The following is a 17,698-nucleotide window of genomic DNA, read 5'->3' as shown; positions in this document are numbered from 1 at the left end:
ATATCACACCTTTAGTTTACGGCTAGCCTAGCCACTGCTGATACATTCATGCTTTTGAACGGACTAGGAAAATGATGTGTTGATTACAGCTGAATTTAGACCAAAGAAAGCTAACTAAATTGGCTGAAGAAATACCTTATCAGAGGGGAATAGTGAATTCAGATGGAAGAGAAGAAAAAATTGAAGGACAGCAGAGGAATGCAGTTGGCTAAATCTAATCATACGCCTCACTTCCCCCTTTCAAAAATAATATTAATAGCAATGATAATAAAGAATGTTATTGTATTGATAAACAGATAATTCATTTTAGTGCAACCACAGGCAAAAAATACAGAGGAGAGGAGATTAGAAGAAGTGGTTTTTGTGGATGAAGTCATTTTTTTTCAATGGCAGTACTCTTGTTACATATTGCATATGTTGAAATGGTTTGGACATATGGAGAGAATGAGTACGGTATGGTTGACAAAAGATGATATATGCGTCAGAAGTGGAGAGAACGAGGAGAACCGGGAGAAGAAAGTAGAGATGGATGGATGTGGATGGGGAGCCGCGGGTTTCGGTGCACTACACATGATAGCTTGTGTAATGGATGTTCAGCGGATGTGGCCTTTGTTCGGCTGTTTGCTGGCGCTACCTAGCTGACTCAGGGGGTGGAGATGTTGTTTCCTGTGGGGCGGGGCGGCGCTGGGAATGCATAAAGGCCAGCAAGTATGAATATGTATATATGTATATCTGTTTGTATATGTATGTATGTATGTATATGTACGTGTATGTGCGTATTTGTGTAATATATATATATATATATATATATATATATATATATATATATATATATATATATATATATATTTTTTTTTTTTTTTTTTTTTTCATACTATTCGCCATTTCCCGCGATAGCGAGGTAGCGTTAAGAGCAGAGGACTGGGCCTTTGAGGGAATATCCTCACCTGGCCCCCTTCTCTGTTCCTTCTTTTGGAAAATTAAAAAAAAAAAAAAAAATGGGTGATTTTGCCATTTATTGTCATAAGGTTCTATCAAGTTCTTTTGCTACCAGCGTGATTTTGCCTGAGCAAGAACAGGCTCTGAGGACCGTGTTCAACTTCAAATTATCCCAGACGTGATAAGTGAACTTTTGACAACAAAATCACTGTAGATAAAAACAGTGGCCCCACCATCTGCTTATTATGAACTTGAGGGAGATATGTTGCGGTGAGAATATCGTATGTTGGGGGCAGTAACTTACCATCGACGGGAGAAGGCTAACAATTGTTCAGTTACAAAACAAGCCATAAGTGAAATACGTGTTGAATGTTAAAACATCAGATCCGCCTTGTATGGTGAAGCATAAACCACTCGACAAACGAGCTTGGTAAGTTTCCGTTGGAGAACGTCAGTCCTAAATTTAAAGATGGTGTACTTCCATCGATGTTGATAATGTAAACATGTTTTGGAATATAGCTTCATGAGATTCACCGGCCGTGGTTTAGTCCTTCACTTTAAAAAGAAAGGGAAAAGCTTAAATAAGAAGGGATTAATTTTGCAAACACCATTAAAAGCAGTTTGGTGTTAGTGTGCTTGATTGTTACAACAATCTATAGAGTCAAGTGGATTACCAGTGTGTCAGTACTAGGTCTCCTGAAGTAACGATATAAACATTATAAATATCACCTAATTTAGAGCGTCATCACAGTTGCTTTAAGTTAGTGTCCCGTTTTTAATTTTCTTGCTACTGACCTATTTGTCCTCCACTTGTGTCCTTCCTTATATAATTCTTTTTATTTCCATTAAGTAGTTTTAACTTGAATTGATCTTACGTTTATGGTATTAACTAACACTGCGAAATATGGAAGACACGTTATTCACTCATGTTCATATTCCATTCTACGTACAATCTGGATGGCTCTTCTGTACCAAATGATGGGAACCATTGATTACATGGGACCAAGGCTTGGTTTGCCGAAATGTTTTCCCCGCCAATGTCGTTACATAGGATTGAGAGCAATAAATCTAGCATGAAATAGACCTTTAAGAATCACATATTCTCGGCTGTAATTGTAAAACCATTTAACACGACAGTACGATCCTTGAACACGACGGTACGACGCTTAGAACCGATGGCCTGATGGTTTGACCTGACCTTTAAGTGGAAGGTCAAAAGTTACTCTCACATACCAGTATATCGTTAATGTCGTGCTCAAGAGGTTACGGGGTTATGAGAAACGTAGTGTATACGTATACAGCTAATTTCCCATCAGTTCCCACTTACTGTAGGTCGTGGTAGCCTAAGAGTGTGGAGGCTATAATTGCTCGCGTTGTGAGTCATGACACTCTCTGTACCTGGAGCAGAGCGAAGGGATACAACACAGGTTGTAAAGTTATATATTGTAGAATAGGGAAGGCGAAACAGTCCCCCATTCCTCCCTAACTTTAACCGCCATGTTCATCCTAATTACTGCACTGGTAACTGTATCCCGGCCGCTGGGGGCTGAGGTGGTTTGGGTTTGTGGGTGTTGCCTCTTCCATGATTATAGGGTAATTTCGTATAGATTTTGCCATTACGTTCTCCCATGAAATGCTTGGATCAAAGGTCAGGATTGTGGGAACTACGCTGCGAGAATCGGAGTTGCTTCAAGCATAAGACGTTGTTATGGAACTTCAAACGATGTATTATGTCGCCCTCCATAGAAGGGAGATCATATATATATATATATATATATATATATATATATATATATATATATATATATATATATATATATATATATATATATTGGGAATGTCTTGAGAGTAAAGTCAGGGTTTAGTGAGAGGACAAGAGCAAGGGAAGGAGTAGCACTACTCCTGAAACAGGAGTGGTGGGAGTATGTGATAGAGTGTAAGAAAGTAAACTCTAGGTTGATATGGGTAAAACTGAAAGTTGATGGAGAGAGATGGGTGATTATTGGTGCATATGCACCTGGGCATCAGTAGAAAGATCATGAGAGGCAAGTGTTCTGGGAGCAGCTGAATGAGTGTGTTAGTGGTTTTGGTGCACGAGACCGGGTTATAGTGATGGGTGATTTGAATGCAAAGGTGAGTAATGTGGCAGTTGAGGGAATAATTGGTATACATGGGGTGTTCAGTGTTGTAAATGGAAATGGTGAAGAGCTTGTAGATTTATGTGCTGAAAAAGGACTGGTGATTGGGAATACCTGGTTTAAAAAGAGAGATATACATAAGTATACGTATGTAAGTAGGACAGATGGCTAGAGAGCGTTATTGGATTATGTGTTAATTGATAGGAGCGCGAAAGGGAGACTTTTGGATGTTAATGTGCTGAGAGGTGCAACTAGAGGGATGTCTGATCATTATCTTGTGGAGGCGAAGGTGAAGATTTGTAGAGGTTTTCAGAAAAGAAGAGAGAATGTTGGGATGAAGAGAATGGTGAGAGTAAGTGAGCTTGGGAAGGAGACTTGTGTGTGGAAGTACCAGGAGAGACTGAGTACAGAATGGAAAAAGGTGAGAACAAAGGAGGTAAGGGGAGTGGGGGAGGAATGGGAGGTATTTAGGGAAGCAGTGATGGATTGCGCAAAAGATGCTTGCGGCATGAGAAGCGTGGGAGGTGGGCAGATTAGAAAGGGTAGTGAGTGGTGGGATGAAGAAGTAAGATTATTAGTGAAAGAGAAGAGAGAGGCATTTGGACGATTTTTGCAGGGAAATAATGCAAATGAGTTGGAGAAGTATAAAAGAAAGAGGCAGGAGGTCAAGAGAAAGGTGCAAGAGGTGAAAAAGAGGGCAAATGAGAGTTGGGGTGAGAGAGTATCATTCAATTTTAGGGAGAATAAAAAGATGTTTTGGAAGGAGGTAAATAAAGTGCGTAAGACAAGTGAACAAATGGGAATCTCAGTGGAGGGGGCTAATGGGGAGGTGGTAACAAGTAGTGGTGATGTGAGGAGATGCAGTGAGTATTTTGAAGGTTTGTTGAATGTGTTTGATGATAGAGTGGCAGATATAGGGTGTTTTGGTCGAGGTGGTGTGCAAAGTGAGAGGGTTAGGAAAAATGATTTGGTACACAGAGAAGAGGTAGTGAAAGCTTTGCGGAAGATGAAAGCCGGCAAGGGAGCGGGTTTGGATGGTATTGCAGTGGAATTTATTAAAAAAGGGGGTGACTGTATTGTTGACTGGTTGGTAAGGTTATTTAATGTATGTATGATTCATGGTGAGGTGCCTGAGGATTGGCGGAATGCCTGCATAGTGCCATTGTACAAAGGCAAAGGGGATGAGTGAGTGCTCAAATTACAGAGGTATAAGTTTGTTGAGTATTCCTGGGAAATTATATGGGAGGGTATTGATTGAAGAATGTATGTGAGAAATACTTAAAAAAGCAAATGGATTTGTATGTAGCATTTATGGATCTGGAGAAGGCATATGATAGAGTTGATAGAGATGCTCTGTGGAAGGTATTAAGAATATACGGTGTGGGAGGCAAGTTGTTAGAAGCAGAGAAAAGTTTTTATCGAGGATATAAGGCATGTGTACGTGTAGGAAGAGAGGAAAGTGATTGGTTCTCAGTAAATGTAGGTTTGCGGCAGGGGTGTGTGATGTCTCCGTGGTTGTTTAATTTGTTTATGGATGGGGTTGTTAGGGAGGTGAATGCAAGAGTTTTGGAAAGAGGGGCAATTATGCAGTCTGTTGTGGATGAAAGAGCTTGGGAAGTGAGTCAGTTGTTGTTCGCTGATGATACAGCGCTGGTGGCTGATTCATGTGAGAAACTGCAGAAGCTGGTGACTGAGTTTGGTAAAGTGTGTGAAAGAAGAAAGCTGAGAGTAAATGTGAATAAGAGCAAGGTTATTAGGTACAGTAGGGTTGAGGGTCAAGTCAATTGGGAGGTAAGTTTGAATGGAGAAAAACTGGAGGAAGTGAAGTGTTTTAGATATCTGGGAGTGGATTTGGCAGCGGATGGAACCATGGAAGCGGAAGTGAATCATAGGGTGGGGGAAGGGGCGAAAATTCTGGGAGCCTCGAAGAATGTGTGGAAGTCGAGAATATTATCTCGGAAAGCAAAAATGGGTATGTTTGAAGGAATAGTGGTTCCAACAATGTTGGATGGTTGCGAGGCTTGGGCTATGGATAGAATTGTGTGGAGGAGGGTGGATGTGTTGGAAATGAGATGTTTGAGGACAATATGTGATGTGAGGTGGTTTGATCGAGTAAGTAATAATAGGGTAAGAGAGATGCGTGGTAACAAAAAGAGTGTGGTTGAGAGAGCAGAAGAGGGTGTTTTGAAATGGTTTGGTCACACGGAGAGAATGAGTGAGGAAAGATTGACCAAGAGGATATATGTGTCAGAGGTGGAGGGAACGAGCAGAAGTGGGAGACCAAATTGGTTGAGGAAAGATGGAGTGAAAAAGATTTTGAGTGATCGGGGCCTGAACATGCAGGAGGGTGAAGGGCGTGCAAGGAATAGAGTGAATTGGAACGATGTGGTATACTGGGGTCGACGTGCTGTCAGTGGATTGAACCAGGGCATGTGAAGCGTCTGGGGTAAACCATGGAAAGTTCTGTAGGGCGTGGATGTGGAAAGGGAGCTGTGGTTTCGGTTCATTATTACATGACAGCTAGAGACCGAGTGTGAACGAATGGGGCCTTTGTTATCTTTCCTAGCGCTTCCTCGCACACATGAGGGGGGTGGGGGTTGTTATTCCATGTGTGGCGAGGTGGCGATGGGAATGAATAAAGGCAGACAGTATGAATTATGTACATGTGTATATATGTATATGTCTGTGTGTGTATATATATATATGTATACGTTGAGATGTATAGGTATGTATGTTTGCGTGTGTGGACGTGTATGTATATACATGTGTATGTGGATGGGTTGGGCCATTCTTTCGTCAGTTTCCTTGCGCTACCTCGCTAACGCGGGAGACAGCGACTAAGCAATATGTATATATATATATATATATATATATATATATATATATATATATATATATATACATATATTTGCTTAGTTTCATTATTTTCTTTTCATCGCCCATCCCTTTGTATTATATTTTCCAACTATGAAAAGCTACTCTTGATGAGGTTCATCGAACTGATATGATTTGCGCCACAAAAATTATGATTTGTTCGGCACTTTTAACCATCCTGTGGTGGCACTGGGACAAAAGATTTAGGCCACTGCGGTTGGAGTGTATAACAAGTTCCATGATGAATAAAGTGTTTACAGGTTCTGGGCAACATTGGTTGAATAATAACTGTTTCCATTTGGCAAAGTTAGGGCGGAAGTGAGTCAGAGGGTGGGTGAGGTGGCGAAGGTTCTTGGAGCATTGAAGAATGTGTGGAATGAGAGATCGCTATGTGGCAGGGAGAAAATGGGTACATTTGAAGATGTAGTAGTTCTAACAATGTTACATGGACTATGTAGATAAGGATGGGCGAAGGGTGGATACGCTGGAAATGAAATGTTTGGGGACAATAAGTAGTGTGTTTTGATTAAGTGATAAAAGGGCAAGTGAGAGATGCTGTGATCAAAAAGTGTCTTTGCGAGAAGTGAAGGTGGTGTGCTGAATGCGTGAGGATAGGTTGACCAAGGACTTTATGCGTTAGATGTGGAGGAAACAAGAAGGAGGAAAGCAAATTGGAGATAGAAGGATGGAGCGAGAAAGATTTTGAGTTTATCGAGAGTGTGGTAAAGACAAGTTCGTCGAAGGTGAAATGAAGATGTTTGTGTTGGGAGGAGGTGTTCTGTATTCACTAGCTAATGTCGGTGTTTGTAGTTTAATGTTCATCATAGTTTTGAGTCTTGGCACAAATATATTTGATTAAGCTTTACACGAACGGAGACACTTTATTTGTTCTCCAGTATTGGCGTTCCAGTATGCATATATGATACGAAAGTGCTCATACAAGCGCGACTTATAAGATGTTATTTAACTGCTCATATGATCATTTCCTTTAATATATTACTGGACGCTAGTGTCCTTATGTGTAGAGCGAGCTAATAGTTCCTAAAACATTTCATGTGAATAATATTTGCAGTAGTTTGTAAATTTTTTCATATGGTTAATGTCTGCAGCTGTTGTTTATGAAACTTTTCACGTGAATCATGCTTGCAGAATGTTACGGAACTTGATTCATAATTAGCACTGATTGTGGTCATATGAACAGTGCCTGCAGGTTGTATACATAATTATTGTACAAGGAGATGTCAAATCGTGATTAAAAGGGAAATATACGAATATCTATCTGCATGACTGTTATCATTTTCAAAATTATTGATTATTATTTTCTAAATTTCTTGCCAGGCTGTTTTGTTCCGAGTGATGCTATGAAGGTGGGCTAAACTAAGGTTTATCAATTATAGGGAAGTATGACGTTCGGATAATTGTCATACAGTACATGAAATTTCTGACTGCTTATGTATGAAAATTATACTACGAGGTTGAATTGCCTAACTACTGTCTTGTAAAATAGTAATGATAAGAATAGCCGATCTCATCCCTGCTATCTCAAGTTTTTGAAGAGCAATCATTTCATATATGCTCATGTCATTTCACAATGGCAAGTCATTTATCAGGATTATTACAAGACATATCCACAAAAAAATCGAAATGTCAAGAAGTCGGCTGATATGCAAGATCAACTTAACGGTTATATGCAGTGAGAGTATAATGTTCTCTACGAAATTTATTTTGAACGCCTAAGAAAGGTGTTTAATATTTTTCGAAAGGTGGTTATAAGGTGACGTTGACGGTCTTATTAGGTTCTTAATATTAAACAGGGGGCAGTCGATAAACCTAGAAGGTCAACATAACCAGTCAACTTACCGTCTTGGTTTAATCAATAGAATGTATCATAAATTCCCGTAAGAGAAAACCTAGTTCCTCCAGCGGTTTTAGGAAGTGCCCTAAACTATAAGAATAGCCTAGTCGCATGTAAGAGCGTCTTCCCACGCGAACGCGACTTTAGCCACTACCTAATGAGTGCAAGGCCTGTCACGTGACGTACCTCCCAAGTTTCACTGTATCTTCGTTAAGATTTTTTTGCTGTTGTTGTGATTCGTGACTGAGACATGGAATAAAAAAAAAGTTAAAGATGTATTCCCACTGTTGACCAGTTGCTGTAAGAGATATGCGACAAAACAATAAGAGATATTGTATGAGATTTATTGTGCATGCGTACCCGCTAACTGTTTCCATTAAACGGAATTTCTTCCAGACTGATGATACCGACATGGAGCAGCGTGCCCAATTTCAGATAGGGAGTTAACGTAACGATGATGTAAAGTAATAACAGAACCTTCTATTGCCCACAGCAGCAGCGGCTGAGTTCTATTTTTAGAGCGAACAACACGAACCCCTGAGCCTCAGGGAGGAGGAAGAGGAGGAGGAGGAGGAGGTCGTGGTGGGTGTTGGGAAGGCTGGGAGTAGGGGGGTGGGGGAGTGGTGGTGGAGGGGAGACAGGCGGTAGGGGTTAATTGGGAGTGGTGGTGGAGGAGAGCTGGGCAACAGGGATTGATGGGGAGTGGTGGTGGAAAGAGGGGAGGCAGTAGGGATTGATGGAGAGTGGTAGTGGAGAAGGGGAAGGCATGTAGGGGTTGATGGGGAGTAGTGGTGGAGGGGAGATATGCATAAGAGATTCTTGGGGAGAGGTAGAATGGGGATGAGACATAGTGGGTGATAGATCGTAGGGGATGGTTGGGAGTGGTTGGTGACGAGATGGGGTGATAGTGGTGGGTGAGGGAGCGTGTGGTGCAGACGACCCTCCAGCAGCAGGCCAGAGCCCCAGACAAGCGGGTAGAGAGCAGACTTTATTGTGTGGGAGACTTGAGTACCTGGCCCATCAGCGCCAGTAGAGCCCCAGCCACCGTTCAGTCAGCTGTAAGGTTTGTGTGTGTGCGTGTCTTGCCCCGGTCTCAGTGGGCAAGGATTGCATCGTACTATCATGAACATGGATAGTTTGTGGTCTTTTTTCCCCCCATTTTTTTCACATGTGTGGAGCTAGGAAGCAAATGGATGTAATTGTGGGTGGCGTCAAGGACAGCTACAAACGTTTCTGTGATTGTTACGTGGTCACATGCGCTTCTTCGTTAAGCGTATACTTCCAGCAAAGTTGTAAAGGGGGGAAGAATTGCTGTATTATGGTGAAAGAAACAAACAAACAGACCCTGCAGGACTACAATAGTGAATGGTCAGTGATACAGAAATATAGTGTTCTTATCTGAAAAAAGATATAAAAACGCGTTGATAAAAACGCGTTGGTAAACTAGGGGGTGAGAAGGATTCGTTACATGTAAACACAGCTGCGGTTGGCGGTATCAGGAAGAATTTACGGGAACAGGAGGTCGATTAGGTATGTGACGCTGTAGAAGTGAGGGTGGGGGGGAATATAGTAGAAGGGTATAAGGATCACAGATTTGAAAGAAGACATGGGTGCTGAAGATAGCTCCTTAATGAAGAAATCGCGAAGGAATGTACTAGGAACATCATTTGCAGGTCTATGTGACAAGGCACGACCCAGGGAAAAAGAGAGGAACCTAGATTGCTTGAAAGGGGTTTTCTAAACAATCAACAATGTGTATGAAAAGTTCACAGGGTTAAGAGCGGACGAGAATTCGACTAGAACACCAAAGCAGTGCAGCAGCTTTAATCCGAAAATACGTCAGAACATAATTTGTGTGCCAGGTGTCCCAGAAAGGAGACAATTAGAGTGTGAGGAAAACCGTGTCAAGAAAATTAATTTTACATTCGGTAGGTTTAGAAATAAGAAGTGTCACTGTTTGGGAACCCGGAAGCAGGGATGTTTCATAATGAACTAACGGTTTCATAATGAACTAGTGTGCAGACGACAATAAGGCAGCACACTCGTGCACAGGGAGAGGCAGAGGAAGAGCAGCGACTATGGTTTTAAGATCTAGTCCTCCCTTTATCGTCACAGTAACATGTAATAATTGCTGTTACTGGAGGTAGCCAACGGTACAAACTTTCGACTTTTTTTTTTCCTGTCGTGAATGTGTTTGTGGTGTATAGAAAAAAAAAATGAGATAATTATGTGATGTGTGTGTGTGTAGGGTAGGGTTGATGAGGGTAAGTGTGAAATACTGTTGTCATATAGTACAGTGCTTAATGATTGTGTTGTTTATATGTTTTCACTGCTGCTGCTCCTGTATTTTTGTAGTTACTCTCGGATGTACTTGGCGTAAAGCCTATCTAGCTGTCCCCCTCTCCCATCCCTTCCCTGCGGGGCGTCATAAAGTAACTGGAGTTCATGTAATTCGTATATTTTGGTTATGTGGGTGAAACTATAGCACAACAGATGTATGTTCTCCGTCCGCGGATGGGAGCAAGCCTAACAGATGTACCCTTTCTAAGGGGCGTGTTCTACGGTGTACATTAAAGTTTTAAATGTTAAATGTTGAGAACTGTCGCTCTCATAAACACGTAACGACTGGCTATGCCCTCTCTTGTTCCCGTATCGCTGTGGTATCTGGGCGACTCATTTCAAGCTGACGGGATTTGGGTGCACATAGTTCGCCCTGAGGGCACCCGAGGACTTTGTGTATCCTCCGTATTTAACGCCCCATGATGTTGCAGTACTTTTGTTGGGTACATTCCCCTCGTGGATGTGTATATCACCCTCTTTTATTGCAGGATCAGTGCGACGGTTGTGGACTTATAGCTTTCTAAGAGTTTAGCTCTCCTCCTGGTGAGCTTTCGTCATCTCTGCGTCTGCTCTGTCTCTACAAAACTATTCACATTTTAAATTTTCCCGAAAAATATTGGTTGAATTGAAGACATGTTTTGCTAAAGTAATTCACGGTTGATGCTATACCACATCGCATCTCATGCTGATCCATTATCGGATATGGCAGCCATAGGACAAGTTGGTCCTCAGCTGAAATATCAAACATTGTGTTGCAGGAAACCGTAGACAAAATATACCGAACGAAGATTTTACAGAAATTATCGATGAATTGTCTTTTTATCACACTGTCTCATTTCGTACCCTGATATGGCCACCACACCTCGTCAGACTTATAAGAAAATGATTCCAACTTATTCCCATTTATTAGGCTTATTTATTGCCGGCTGAGCGAAACAGGCTCACCTGATTCTTTGATCCATCTGCAGCATTCAAGAACGAATGAGGGTTGTGTTGCGAGACTAAATGTTGTAATTCCCCTCGTGACCGTGAGTTTATGGACGTTTTGTCTTGTGTTTAACGTCGCACTTATAACATAATGTTAGGGATGATTAGTTCTGAACTAAGATCATACGTTAGAGGGATGAGCACAACGATACGACGCCGCTCTAAAGACAAGGGCTCGCCTTGGACCTAGTCCATTAAGGGCTAGGTCAAAGGCCAGCCCGTCATACCCTAAGAGTCACAATGTTGTGGTGGTGGTGGTGGTTAAGGACACCATTTTGATATCAACGTTTCAGATATGACCGCGGGAGAGTGACTGCTGGACATGTGGTTTTATATACCTCGCTGCTTTGTTTATGACGGAGGGAAGGCGAGGGAGTGCTCGGAACATTTGGTTGCCATGTGTGCCTGCGAGGCTTCCAGTAGGTATAGCCCGTCTCTTTTTTCCCCATTTCAGTCTCTCCATCTCAACACATTACGCTCAGTCAACACGTAACTCAGACGGCAAGTTTTTTTTTTTTTTTTTTTTTTTTTGCAACTGTAATTTCCTACGGTGAGGGCTACGCGCTAGCCTTGCCTTTTGGTGGTACAATCTGGTCGTTAAGTACTCAGGCGAGGGAACTCCCCCTCTCCATTATCGTGCCTCTTTTTAACCTTCCTTTTACTGTTTCGCCTCCCCCAGTCATCGTCTGATAACTCTCTCTCTCTCTCTCTCTCTCTCTCTCTCTCTCTCTCTCTCTCTCTCTCTCTCTCTCTCTCTCTAGCTCACGCATTTCCCTAACTTACATCCAGCCAGCCAGCCAGCCAGCCCCCCCCCTTGCCTTCCCTCCCGTGCTCCTCCCATTCTCCCTCCATTACCCCCAACCAGGAACCCTGGCTCCTGCACCCTCCCAGTCCGCCCCTCTTGATGAGGAAGGGAACGACCCTCGCTGAACACGTCACACAGCCCAGGAGGCCATCAAAGGGCCTCGGGATAATTAGATCCTTGCCATGGAGATGACTGTGGCAGCAGCGTGCAATATCTGCATGCAGGGTTTTAGTGAAGCCATGACCAATATATATATATATATATATATATATATATATATATATATATATATATATATATATATATATATATATATATATATATATATTTCATTTTTTTTCGTACTATTCGCAATTTCCCGCGTTAGCAAGGTAGCGTTAAGAACAGAGGACTGGACCTTTGAGGGAACATCCTCACCTGGCCTCCTTCTCTGCTCCTTCTTTTGGAAAATTTAAAAAAAACTGAGAGGGGAGGATTTCCAGCCCCCCCGCTCCCTTCCCTTTTAGTCGCCTTCTACGACACGCAGGGAATACGTGGGAAGTATTCTTTCTCCCTATCCCCAGGGGAAAAACATATATATATATATATATATATATATATATATATATATATATATATATATATATATATATATATATATATATATATATATATTGCAATAAGATCACATTGATGTGCGTGATCTAGTATTTGCTGATAACCACGAGGAAAAATGCAATACAATAAGTTCCTATTGCTTTTGTGTATATTACAGCTTCAGGGGAGACTTCTTTGTAAGTCACCTGAAGATGTAATACATGCGAACGTACACTCGGGATTCAATATTTCATTTTTCGTCGTTATCAGCATATATATATATATATATATATATATATTTTTTTTTTTTTTTTTTTTTTTTTTTTTTGTCGCTGTCTCCCGCGTTTGCGAGGTAGCGCAAGGAAACAGACGAAAGAAATGGCCCAACCCCCCCCCCCCCCCCCCATACACATGTACATACACACGTCCACACACGCAAATATACATACCTACACAGCTTTCCATGGTTTACCCCAGACGCTTCACATGCCTTGCTTCAATCCACTGACAGCACGTCAACCCCTGTATACCACATGACTCCAATTCACTCTATTTCTTGCCCTCCTTTCACCCTCCTGCATGTTCAGGCCCCGATCACACAAAATCTTTTTCACTCCATCTTTCCACCTTCAATTTGGTCTCCCTCTTCTCCTCGTTCCCTCCACCTCCGACACATATATCCTCTTGGTCAATCTCTCCTCACTCATTCTCTCCATGTGCCCAAACCATTTCAAAACACCCTCTTCTGCTCTCTCAACCACGCTCTTTTTATTTCCACACATCTCTCTTACCCTTACGTTACTTACTCGATCAAACCACCTCACACCACACATTGTCCTCAAACATCTCATTTCCAGCACATCCATCCTCCTGCGCACATCTCTATCCATAGCCCACGCCTCGCAACCATACAACATTGTTGGAACCACTATTCCCTCAAACATACCCATTTTTGCTTTCCGAGATAATGTTCTCGACTTCCACACATTTTTCAAGGCTCCCAAAATTTTCGCCCCCTCCCCCACCCTATGATCCACTTCCGCTTCCATGGTTCCATCCGCTGACAGATCCACTCCCAGATATCTAAAACACTTCACTTCCTCCAGTTTTTCTCCATTCAAACTCACCTCCCAATTGACTTGACCCTCACCCCTACTGTACCTAATAACCTTGCTCTTATTCACATTTACTCTCAACTTTCTTCTTCCACACACTTTACCAAACTCAGTCACCAGCTTCTGCAGTTTCTCACATGAATCAGCCACCAGCGCTGTATCATCAGCGAACAACAACTGACTCACTTCCCAAGCTCTCTCATCCCCAACAGACTTCATACTTGCCCCTCTTTCCAGGACTCTTGCATTTACCTCCCTTACAACCCCATCCATAAACAAATTAAACAACCATGGAGACATCACACACCCCTGCCGCAAACCTACATTCACTGAGAACCAATCACTTTCCTCTCTTCCTACACGTACACATGCCTTACATCCTCGATAAAAACTTTTCACTGCTTCTAACAACTTGCCTCCCACACCATATATTCTTAATACCTTCCACAGAGCATCTCTATCAACTCTATCATATGCCTTCTCCAGATCCATAAATGCTACATACAAATCCATTTGCTTTTCTAAGTATTTCTCACATACATTCTTCAAAGCAAACACCTGATCCACACATCCTCTACCACTTCTGAAACCGCACTGCTCTTCCCCAATCTGATGCTCTGTACATGCCTTCACCCTCTCAATCAATACCCTCCCATATAATTTACCAGGAATACTCAACAAACTTATACCTCTGTAATTTGAGCACTCACTCTTATCCCCTTTGCCTTTGTACAATGGCACTACGCACGCATTCCGCCAATCCTCAGGCACCTCACCATGAGTCATACATACATTAAATAACCTTACCAACCAGTCAACAATACAGTCACCCCCTTTCTTAATAAATTCCACTGCAATACCATCCAAACCTGCTGCCTTGCCGGCTTTCATCTTCCGCAAAGCTTTTACTACCTCTTCTCTGTTTACCAAATCATTTTCCCTAACCCTCTCACTTTGCACACCACCTCGACCCAAACACCCTATATCTGCCACTCTGTCATCAGACACATTCAACAAACCTTCAAAATACTCATTCCATCTCCTTCTCACATCACCGCTACTTGTTATCACCTCCCCATTTACGCCCTTCACTGAAGTTCCCATTTGCTCCCTTGTCTTATGCACCCTATTTACCTCCTTCCAGAACATCTTTTTATTCTCCCTAAAATTTACTGATAGTCTCTCACCCCAACTCTCATTTGCCCTTTTTTTCCCCTCTTGCACCTTTCTCTTGACCTCCTGTCTCTTTCTTTTATACTTCTCCCACTCAATTGCATTTTTTCCCTGCAAAAATCGTCCAAATGCCTCTCTCTTCTCTTTCACTAATACTCTTACTTCTTCATCCCACCACTCACTACCCTTTCTAAACAGCCCACCTCCCACTCTTCTCATGCCACAAGCATCTTTTGCGCAATCCATCACTGATTCCCTAAATACATCCCATTCCTCCCCCACTCCCCTTACTTCCATTGTTCTCACCTTTTTCCATTCTGTACACAGTCTCTCCTGGTACTTCCCCACACAGGTCTCCTTCCCAAGCTCACTTACTCTCACCACCTTCTTCACCCCAACATTCACTCCTCTTTTCTGAAAACCCATACTAATCTTCACCTTAGCCTCCACAAGATAATGATCAGACATCCCTCCAGTTGCACCTCTCAGCACATTAACATCCAAAAGTCTCTTTCGCACGCCTGTCAATTAACACGTAATCCAATAACGCTCTCTGGCCATCTCTCCTATATATATATATATATATATATATATATATATATATATATATATATATATATATATATATATTTTTTTTTTTTCATACTAGTCGCCATTTCCCGCGATAGCGAGGTAGCGTTAAGAACAAAGGACAGCTACAAAATGGCTGTGAGCGGATGTGGCCTGTCTTCGTTTGTTCCCGGCTGAACCTCGGTTATATCGGGATATGATTGAGTGTGGATGTGGATGTGTGTGTGTGTGTGTGTGTGTGTGTGTGTGTGTGTGTGTGTGTGCGTGTTATACATAAATTATCGCAGAGGAGTGTCCGGCCCAGTCGTACAAATCGTGGACTTGCATAAGTGTGTATCACAATATGTTATGATTATATCTTATGTTAACATATTTTGTTGGCTTGTCAGAATTTCCTGCAGTCAGCGTCAGTTATCGAACAACTGTTGGTGTGTGTGATGATAATGATAACAACCGCAAGTGCTTATGAAGATGTGCTGATTTTCCTGTCAAAAAAAAACGAAAGAAAAGAATCGCTTCCTAGAAATGTAGCGATTCAGCGACAACTGCTCTCTCTCTCTCTCTCTCTCTCTCTCTCTCCATGTCGGGAAGTGTTTGCAAGAGGCGTGCTGATGTTACAGAGACACAGGCTGCAGCCCCCATACGTCAGGGGAGTTAATGGAGAGAGTTTGGGGTGTCACGTCGGAGGAGGATGGTGACTCGTGGTGGTGTCAGTTATGCTTTTTCAGCAGCAGCAGCAGTAGCAGCAGCAGCAGCAGCAGCAGTAGCAGCAGTAGTAGCAGCAGCAGCAGCAGCAGCAGTAGCAGCAGTAGCAGCAGCAGCAGCAGTACCAGCAGCAGCAGCAGCAGCAGTAGCAGCAGCAGCAGTAGCAGCAGCAGCAGTACCAGCAGCAGCAGCAGCAGCAGCAGCAGTAGTAGCAGCAGCAGCAGTAGTAGCAGCAGCAGTAGCAGCAGCAGCAGCAGTAGTAGCAGCAGCAGCAGTAGTAGCAGCAGCAGCAGCAGCAGCAGTACCAGCAGCAGCAGTAGCAGTAGCAGCAGCAGCAGCAGCAGTAGTAGGGGGGACGACTTGATGGAGGGGTGTTGGTTTTTGGGGGGGGGGTTCCGAAGGCAGTCTGGCTGAGTAAAGAGGTCAGCTGGGATGTAATGATTGAGAGAGAGAGAGAGAGAGAGAGAGAGAGAGAGAGAGAGAGAGAGAGAGAGAGAGGGTGGGGGGGGGGGGGGTTAGTAGTTCATGGAAAACGAACTGTCGGAGGGGAGGGCATTGGGGGCGGGTCGGTTGGTCACTGGTCGGAGGGCGGAGTGGAAGGTCGTTGGTTGAGGGTAGGGGAGGGGATCTGTTACTAAGGGGAGGAGGAGGAGGAGGAGGAGGAGGAGGGGACAGTGGGAGGTCTGTCGTTAAGGGATGGAGTGTGAGTGGCAGGCTGGTGGTACTGTGGAAAGTTGGAGGATTGTTTGGTTAAAGAGGGAGAAGTTAAGGTCTCTTTGTGACCACTCGAGACCATTACAGAGGAGCTTTGTCTCTTTACACAGAAACTACTTAAATCCCCTTTGAATAATCTATCCCAGAAGAATTTGGGTCTTTTCTATTTTGGAACTACGTGCAAATCGTTAAATCAACACCGTCTTACACTATAATCGCAGTTTCTCCCATAGTTTCATATATATATATATATATATATATATATATATATATATATATATATATATATATATATATATATATATATATAGTTTACAGATCGGGTCCAAATTATTTTCGGTTTTACAAACGAAAGAAAGAGAAGCGAATTACAACCCGGACGCTCAGATCAGAATACCCAAAAAAGTTACTGTGAACGCACCCTTCTTCCTGTAGCCACACCAAGCGAACGGCATCAGATGACAGTAACGTTGATACATAACTGTGTTTATCACAGTCGTGAATATTGCTTGGAAATTCCTGTTAGTCGTACTGTATCTCTCTAATTGTTAAGTTTTAAGACACCGCAGTTCATCCCTGCATTAATATTGATAACATAACCCGTCTTGGTATAAACATATCTTCCATTCTATCATTAAAAACCCCACGTAATCAACATCACGAAATATGCTTCCCAAAAGTCGCGGGTGTTGTCTAGGAGCCGTAATTGATTTTCTTGTGAGCAGCTGCCTCGTATCTTGTTCGCCTCTGTGAGGAGTGCTGTTCCCATACATGAGGTGGTTCTTCTTCCACCACTTTGTTAGTGGAATCAACACCACTGTATCTGAGTAATGATCCAGGCATCACATCTCCCTACTCTTCGAAATATCATTTGAGCCACTGCTCTCGTGAGTTGTCTGCATAGTCC

General features: G+C 42.6%; 2 protein-coding genes across 8 annotated transcripts in view; one reads left to right on the top strand and one right to left on the bottom strand.

The window, feature by feature from the left end:
- The window catches only part of LOC139750273 (zinc transporter foi-like), a 258,282-nt gene that overhangs the window by 14,501 nt on the left and 226,083 nt on the right, over nt 1-17,698 (top strand). For 2 of the 5 annotated variants that reach the window (XM_071664857.1, XM_071664853.1), the window contains exon 1: nt 8,715-8,869. The exons of 1 other annotated variant lie outside the window; for it this stretch is intronic. The gene's annotated coding sequence lies outside the window, so the exon portion shown is untranslated. Of the gene's footprint in view, nt 1-8,713; nt 8,870-8,980; nt 9,175-17,698 lie in introns of those variants that run through there. 2 more of the 5 variants (XM_071664855.1, XM_071664856.1) reach the window with 2 other exon arrangements.
- The window catches only part of LOC139750274 (proton-coupled zinc antiporter SLC30A2-like), a 177,516-nt gene that overhangs the window by 66,243 nt on the left and 93,575 nt on the right, over nt 1-17,698 (bottom strand). The window lies entirely within an intron of this gene.

This window comes from Panulirus ornatus, chromosome 9 (assembly GCF_036320965.1).
Source record: "Panulirus ornatus isolate Po-2019 chromosome 9, ASM3632096v1, whole genome shotgun sequence".
Lineage (NCBI taxonomy): Eukaryota > Metazoa > Arthropoda > Malacostraca > Decapoda > Palinuridae > Panulirus > Panulirus ornatus.
This window is presented reverse-complemented; position numbering and strand designations above follow the sequence as displayed.